An 8,990-nucleotide genomic window follows, 5' to 3' on the forward strand; every position below is an offset into this window, starting at 1 on the left:
ACTATGGCTGTAAGCTATACGGAGCTACTGTTTGTAGCCTTGGTGCTTGAAGGTCATAGGACTGTTTTATAGGAACCATATCATGTAATTGACCTTGGCAGGAAAGAAATACTTATTTTTGCAAATTCAAATACACTTTGTTCACTTTCCGTTCAGTTTGAATAATGTAGCTTTTGTTATGGAATTCAACCCTTGCCAAATACAATATGATTGCAGAACACCCATCGTGGCCAAACACTTTCTAGATAAATGGGTAAATCATCTGGGATGAGATTTTTATTATGTGCTAGATCATGTTTTACAGTTTTGGCAAAACTGAGGTAGATTTAGAAATATACTCGTTCGATGCAAACTGATTTTGTTTTGTCAACAGTTTAAGCTTCCAATATCCACAACTATTTTGCCTTTGATATCAGTGGTCTGAGTCCAACATAAAATTTCACAGTTGAAAAAAACACTGCTAATATTATTGAACTGAGGCAAAAGCAACACAAGTATTTCCTATTGTACTTTTTATCATAACATCAATCTAATTATACAGTAAAAAAATACTCTTTGTAAATTATTCTGGTAGCCCTAAGCAGTTTTCAATTGTAATATCTTTTGATAATATATGTTAATATGTAATTTCTTATGTATGGCATTTTTTTAATATTTTTTTACCCTATGTCAATAGATGCTAGGATCGGAGAAACATTTCTTGAAGTATGTAGTGAAATTCTATAGTCGAGTCTAACATGATCCAAACTCCATTGTAAAACCCCGCTGTGTCCAACTACCCAGAACTGCATATGACTCCATGACTAGAATTCCAGAAGCTCATCTCACAGTCTGAAGCTCCAATGGCTCACTCAGGACCAGACCACGATACCACATCCATCCCTTCCCTGGGCCTAGCAGGTACCTAGGCTGCAGAGCGCGCAGTCCAAGGGCACGCTCAGAAAGCCAGGATCACCATCTTTATATGAACATAATTCAAAGACCAGACAAAAGTAGTTTTGGTGGTCTGCATTACTTCCATTTCTGGAATGTCCATATCACAAACTGCCATCATTTCCCATTTCCAGAATAACAGTTACAAGCATGTAGTTCATCTCAATGTCAGGTGTTCTTTTTTATTCGTCCTCTATAATGACATTCACTGTGCTGTATGTAGAGAGCTTTCTGCTCCCATAAATAAGCCTGCCTGTTTCATCCATCACAGCCCAGGCTATGTTTGTAGAGCAGAGGGGAGCATGGAGGCCAGAATCCTCCATGTTCCTAGCACTGCGTCCCTTGGGGAACTTCCTTCAGCCATTAAACACCTCATGGCAGCCAGCTCAGATTGGTCCAGCTGAGCCAGAGAGGGCCACAGGCCTCCACTGGGCTCCTGTGGCCCTTGGGGACACGTCAACAGGTTTTTCATTTAAAGTTTAGTGTGTTTCTAAGGCACTTGAGTCTCCTGATATAAGGGGAAATCAGCCCACATAGGTTCTCAAACTGCACGGGTGTTGAAGTCAGATGTAAAATATGATGAAAAAGGAGAAAGATTATTTCAAATATAGAGTAAACACTGTATATCACAGTCTAGGAGCTGCTGTATCTTTGGAAGCTAATAACATTGAGGGTAACAGTGACTTTTAATTCCCTGTGTTATTTCTTTGGGTAATATTGTCAGCATGAGTAAGGCCAGCATGGAACACATTGGTCTAAATATCCCCAAGTGCTTACCCCAATTACTGTATTAGAGAACTATGCAACACTGTCATTGATCTAATACCACTCATCTCTGAAGCAGCATTATGCAATCATAACAAGTCCCTATTGCTACCTCTAGACTTTACCCATTTCTGACAGTAATTGTGAGGTAATTTCAAACCCCTCAGAGTTCCTCACAAATTACCATGACAACGTTTATCCTTCGCTAAACACAGATTAATATTGAATGTCAGCAAGTCAGGGAAACCTGGATTCCAATTCTGTTGGGATGTGATAGAGCCTTACATGCCCTTAAGTCATCTTTGGGAATGAGGCATGGTGGTTTTATGGGGGAGCGGAGTGCAGGTGTTGAAATTCACAGACCGGCGTTGTCGATTCCCAAACTTTAATGCGTGCATCTGGCTAATAAACCTAACTAACAAAGAGAAGGCTGGACCCCGACATGCGAGTCAGTGCTTCTCATCACATATCACTTTGTTAAAATTAAAATGAAAAACATAATAACAAAGTCTGGAAACAAATAGGGCTCTCTCTTGTCCTAGGGACAAACATTCCAAAGCCTTTCCAAGATCTTCTAAACAACAGGCACCCAGACCCTGCCCTTCACAGCTGTAGGAGGGCCAGTGGTCGGCTCTCTGATCTCGCCTCTCCCTTCATACTTAAAACAGACCGCCACTGATACAAGGCTTCCATGGGTTTGAAGGAGCAATTCCATAGTTCAGTTGGTTTCTTAAGAGAGCAGTTGTGGTTGTGTATGACTCACAGACTAACAGAAGAGGAGGTTACTCCCATCTTCACTTCACAAGCCTGGAATTCTGTCTGACCATGGAACTGGGTGTGAAGAAATACCTGACTGAGCAATAGAAGCAAATCAATGACATCATGTTTTGGATTTTAAAAGGCATTGAATACTTTGTGCTCAAATTCAAACAGTAAAATTCAGATCCCAAACATTCTATATCTTTTTTTGCGACTTTTCTAGTTTTTTTTAAATACATCTTAGCTTACAAGGACATCATTATTCTACAGCATATAGGTCCACTAAACTCTCAGTAGCGCCAGCAGGTAGCACTACCCGCTCAAGAAGGTTAGAAAGTTAGCCGGCAGGCTGCAGTACACTACGGGAAGGAAAAGCAACCTGGCAGGACGTCTGCAATGTAGACAGCCTTGCTGGAAAGCTTTTCTCTGGGCCCTGTCACGCCGTGTGACAGAAAGAACGTGGCCCTGGTCCTCTGACAGCCTCTATAAGTCTCTAAACCCCAGGACCAGACAGGCCGTCTGACTCTACACAGGTGTCCTCGGTTCCTGCCATGGTCCGGTCCAACAGCACACAGACCTCTCTGATCCCCCCCCCCTTCACTTCCAACTAAGCCGAAGCATTGCTCAATGAGATGTTCAACAGGCACGGAAGGACTTTGAGGGAGTAACATTGTTCTGTCATTGCCTGTATGAGTGTGACCACTTGGAGATACCTGCTTTAGACTGTTCTGTGATACAGTGTTCTCAATTCAACAGAGTATACAATGGGAAACACATACATCCATTATTCACTCTGCAGAAAGGTCGTGGAGGGAAATGTTCATCTCCCCTCAGGCAGTGGAAGTCTGAGGGCCAGGAAACCCTAACCGGAATTCACCGACTTTAATGTGCGAATGAGAAAAATTCAGCCAAAAATGTTGTTCTACATTACTGGTTTGCAATGCTGTGTGGCAATGTCTTTTTTCTGGCTTTGTTTGCTATTCAGGTCCAGGAACAAATTGAACTGATGAGCTGAAGATTATGGCATGATTGCCAGAAACAGCACATCGTGTACACCGAAATTAGTGTTTATGAAGCCCAAATTTCACTCTGTTCTTCATGATTGGCTATGATTACACTTACATAACTCACAACCGACACTCAGAAACTAGCCGTGTATTTTATGACGCTCCTGGACGACACACATTTACTTGATAAAAATGCTGGCGTGGCATTTCTCAGTACAGGCCAATGGGCCTGTGAAATAAATCGCATCCAAATATCATTTTTCATATCACAAACAATCCCTTGTCAAAACGGAAAACATGTAAAAGGTTTTTAAAAAGCCTTTGCACGAACAAGGCATGCAAGAAAATGCGAGGAAGTCCTTTAAAACACAAACAGATCCTGGATAGTTTGAGGCAGTTGATGAAAGTGGTGCAGTCCGTACAAATAGATTAAAAAGGACAAAATGCTTTTCCTCTTTGGAAAGCTGTATGGGTGAATAATGCGACCCGTTCTGTAGTCATAGTCAAGGCCTTGCAACTTTTCCTGGAGTTCTTCAGATTTGGCCTCCTTCCAGATGATCTCACAGGGAGTAAAATGCTTATGTCACTGCCACCAGGGTGGCGTTGGCCCGGAGATAAGCCACCAACAGTGTTTCTTTAACACAATCATCTTTATCATTCAACCCTGCTGTTAAAAGACACTAATATCAAAGCCTTTGTCTTGATAAAAAATTAAAAATAAACTCATGAATGGTGAAGTCTTTCGTAAGCCCCTTATAACATATCTGTAGAAGGACGTCAAGAGTGACCCGTAACAGGATATGGCCAGAGGAAATGTGTTTGATAAGTAGACACGCTTGTTGTTATACAAGAATGTGTTGTCCTAGTTTTAATAATTCATCCTTTACAGGACAAAATAAGATTGTTTGAACAGCAGACATGAAGAGCAAACCATAGGAGTCAACATTCAATGAAATCATCTTAGAACACACAAAGATTTACTGTGTAAATCTGTCGTCTCAGCAAGGAAGAGAAAGAGTCAAAGGAGACAGGAACTCATAAGTGTGTGCGCCATTTAAAACAGCTTCCTTCAGAGAACATCAACAGAGCGTGCTCCAAATGGGCTAAAGCCCTGAAACCCTAGAGCAGCTTAAGGACACCGAGGACCTCCTCACCAACACATCTCTTCCCTTGGAATGAACTATCACAAGTGCATCTGGATATGCAGAACAGGATGTCATTCAATACCTTATCTCGGAGACTCAAAGCTATTCGTCGATCCCGTGGATAAAACCAGGTGGATCCGCATGCATTGAAGAGAGTGGAAGCGATTGAAAGGTGCTGCGATATCCATTAGAACCGAAGGCTCGGCAGACAAATAGAGCTGGGTGTCTCCAAGGTGCTGATTGAGCGGACAGATGGTACATAAATTAGGATGAAAAGACATCAGCGGGTCTGACCCCCTCTATCCATGCTTAATCTACAGCCAAGAGGAGATTTTATTTTCCTTGAAAGAGAAGGGGAAAAAGGCCAGGGAATCATTCCCCTAAACCCTCGGTTGGCACTCTGAAGCAGTACGGCATCTGCTTCTGCATTTTCCAAATGGCAGCTTTGCTTTTCCTAAATGACTTCTGACACGTGAAATCGGTTACCCCATTCGATTAGTTGGAAAGATTAATGGTTTTATTTCGAAAATCACCCCAAAACTATAAACCTTAAAGACATCAGACAGCGAATGGACATTGTGTTTCAAAATCATTGCAATGACTGATTTGCAACTGCGATGAGAGGAATCAAGGTTGTATAGGTGGTTGGTAATATGTTAACACTGCATCACTGGAAATACTATTGCCCTAAATGTGACCTAAATTCTTTTTCAAATGCTCTCCTTCTCCTTCCATCAGTAGACAACACAGTTAGGGGAAAGTAAATCTAGTTCACAGAACCTGCCCTGTCAGTCCTCATATAGACCGCTGGGGGTTATGAGCTGTGTTGCTAACCTTCGTCCACGCACCTGTCCAGCTTCCTTGGGGACAGTCACTGTTAAAACCATGCATGGGGGCCTTCCTGTCGCGCCTCATGTATGTTCAAGTGTCTGGGGGTCCTTTCCTAGGTGTGTGTCTCTCTCCAGAGGCCCGATTAAAACAGGCCCAGCGCTCTCAGCTATGTTTCCTGCTGCTCAAACAGAACCAGGTTTATGGGTGTCATTAGTGTGTGTGTGTGTGTGTGTGTGTGTGTGTGTGTGCGTGTGTGGTGTGTGTGTGTGTGTGTGAGTGTGTGTGTGTGTGGTGTGTGTGCGTGTGTGAGTGTGTGTGTGTGTGTGTGTGTGGTGTGTGCGTGTGTGGTGTGTGTGTGTGTGTGTGTGTGTGGTGTGTGTGTGTGTGTGTGTGTGTGTGTGTGTGTGTGTGGGGGGGGGGGGACATATGGGGAGTGTGTTTTACTGCCACTGGCTGTCCGTTAAGTCCAAAGATCGTGACTCATCCAACACTCACTAAATCATCAAGGTTTTTTATGCACTGATGAATTTCAGTCACCCAACTCTGGAGCAGGGATATGCTAGTGACTGAATAGCCCAGGGGGAACCTTCAGTACGACTTCCCTTCAGGGTTCAAGATCAGAAAGCGATAGGAGACTCAGAACATCCATGGCAGTGTCAGACCACGTGATCATTGCCTACATTTGCTTGGGGGGAAACTGCCCAACACTTTGGGTGTTGCAGATTTACACCATTTAGCATGAGTCACTAATCACTCCATTCTGAGCATTCGGGTCAATTCCGGGCGAAGTCATATGGGTGAGGCTAGACAGGAAATAAGGAAGAGCGACAGGAAGTGAGCGTGAAAGTGAATTTATGTCACTTCCTTTTGCTATGTCTGCACCCATATTTTACCATCCGTTTAATTCTTATGCTGACATCAGTCGTGACTAAACTATCCATTTCAAATCAACAACATTCTTTTTTGTACATGTTTTTGAATAACTTTTAAGAAATTATACTTTGGGGGTTTTGATTCTACCCCTTACACACAACGTTTTACCTGCGAAATGTTTATTCATTAATGGTGCATTTAAAATTCACTGCTTTTGTTGGTGTGGGTTTCCTTACTCTTAAATGAGAAGCAGGGCCACTTATCTAACACAGTGAGCTAAACCAACTGAAATCAGCACTCATATGAGAAAATGGACGAAAAAATAAGACGTAAGTGAACTTAATGCCAGTGAGTGACTACATATGGGAGTACAAGTGTTCCATTTCGGGGGGGATTTGCTTGGAGGTAACCCTATATTTTTCTGAGCTCTGATTTTGGGAGTTGGGAAGAAGCTGGGGTGTATTGGGTAATGGAAGCTCTCTCTGTTCTGCCTCATGTGGACTTGCTATTGGATGCAAAAGACAGGGTTGCCATTTTATGGCACACCCAAGACAAGACTACTTCTTTTATGTCCTGGAAAATAATGATTCCCTCTGTGGGGTGTGCCAAATGTGGCGAAGTTGGTGTTCTGCGGTAGCAAGGCAGTAATGTTTTCTGAAGCGTTCTTCATTTTAATGGTGCAAGCAGAATTAGCATTTTCTCTTGGGTTTTTTGACTAGAAATGTTCTAGAAATGAAGTTCTAGAAACTGGTCTAGAAATGTTTTTCAAGCAGTTGTACCTGTTCACAGCTACCCTTACACACACGATCTGGTGTTGACGCATTGCTTTGGTTGACAAGCTATTTATGAATTTGTTGTGGAAAATCTATACACAAAACTTTATTCATTTCTAAAGCCTTGACATATAACTATGTCTGTGGGAGTTCCCTGTCTTTGTGGTGTTTCAGGCACTGGCACTCTGGCAGGTCTCCTGCCCCCAGCCCTGGTGGTCTTCATTTACTGAGAAGAAGAAGAAAAAGCCTTCAGTCGGTCCAAGTGTTCACACAAGCACCCGGGCACTGAAGCACAGAGTGGTGACAACTTCTCAGACAGAGACCGAGAGGAAACGATGTTGTCACACAGCGAAACAACTCACAGAGGACGACATCCTGGCGGCGGGCAAAAGCTAATCTGAGGCAACGTGCCGTATAAAAAGGCTCACAGTGTTGAATCCCTGCATCCCCCACTTGGATTGTCAAATAAAACGCTGTGCATTCCGACAGGCGCAGATGAATAATTCATGGCAGCAAAGACAGAAGTGTCCTCATGCTGCAGTTTTTATTCAGAATAAAGAATCCCATAACATCATCATACGGGCTTTAAAACTCATACAAGTCCACAGGGATAATGCAACTGGCTTCAGAGCTCATGACTCACAAGTTCCACCGGTCTTCACTCACCCAGCGCACAACATTCAAAAACTTTGTTGCGCATTTTTAGTGAGGAACTAGGTTTATTATTTTAGCTGTGAGGTTACATGTTCTAGACAAGGAAAACAGTGGGTTCTTCATTTTGGCTTCTAGATTTTCTTTTTTTTGCAAAGAACAAGTTAATAAACTGACCACATGGTCTAGAAGTTTGTATTAAACCACTGTTTTGAATCCATATGATGTTCATCTTTTTTTATTTAAATCAAACTGGACACAGTTTTCCATCGCAAATGATTTATTAGAGTCCGTTTGTGATCACATGTAACCCGATGCATTTGAATAAAAAGACCCCAGTCCCATGATAGTAAGGGAAGGATGACAGCCAAGCCAAACACAGGAGAAGCCCTCCCCTCACCACTACAGACCTCTACATGCTGGCCTTGGACTACAGACCTCTACATGCTGGCCTTGGACAGGCCAGTGGTGTGAGTCTCGCCTACACAATCATTTCATGTTCTGAATGTGAAACAGATCATCTCTTCCACATAGAAATCTGGTTACCATGAAACTATGTTTAAGGTACAGACAGCTCTCAGGAAGTCAGGGTGACAACCATCTCCAGCTAATTAAGAGTCTTCAAACATCCGTCTTGTGAAAGTCTCTGATCATCATACTGCATCTATGAACTGAATGATTAGTACGATTAATAAAGACCTAAATATATTTTATCCAAAATAAGTCCTGCAAATTCAAAAAGCTCAAGCAAATTCTTATATATATAGTTTATACTCCTCAAAATGCTAATTATGTTTGCAGTTGAAAGAGCCCCAATGTTTTTCCTGAGGTAAATGCAGTTTGGATCGTCCTCCAAACAAGGCTGCCTACTTGTTCTGACTGATTTGTTCATCTTGGCAAAGTCAGCGGGTCAGTTCTCCACCCTGGCCTGTGATCTGCTTCCAAAGTCAAGTTTTACAAATTCATTAAACAGGGCCGGGTCCCTTGGGAGGCAGATAGGGTGACGGCCGACAGGGAGGAACCCAACGTTTAGCAGGAGCAGGTGATAAAGAACGAGAAGACTGCTGGGAGGAGGAAGAAGGAGGCTTGATAACTCACCCGACACAACAACATAATTATGTTCATGCACAAAGTGTCTACTTAACATAAGCCTGGGTTTCACTATGACCTCTGGGTGGAGAAAACCAAATGAAACAACGACAAGTTGACATTTCCTGGCCCCAGGCCAGAAGGACCCCCTCTCCTCCACCCCT

The sequence above is a fragment of the Hypomesus transpacificus genome, chromosome 13 (assembly GCF_021917145.1).
Source record: "Hypomesus transpacificus isolate Combined female chromosome 13, fHypTra1, whole genome shotgun sequence".
In the NCBI taxonomy this organism is placed as follows: Eukaryota; Metazoa; Chordata; class Actinopteri; order Osmeriformes; family Osmeridae; genus Hypomesus; species Hypomesus transpacificus.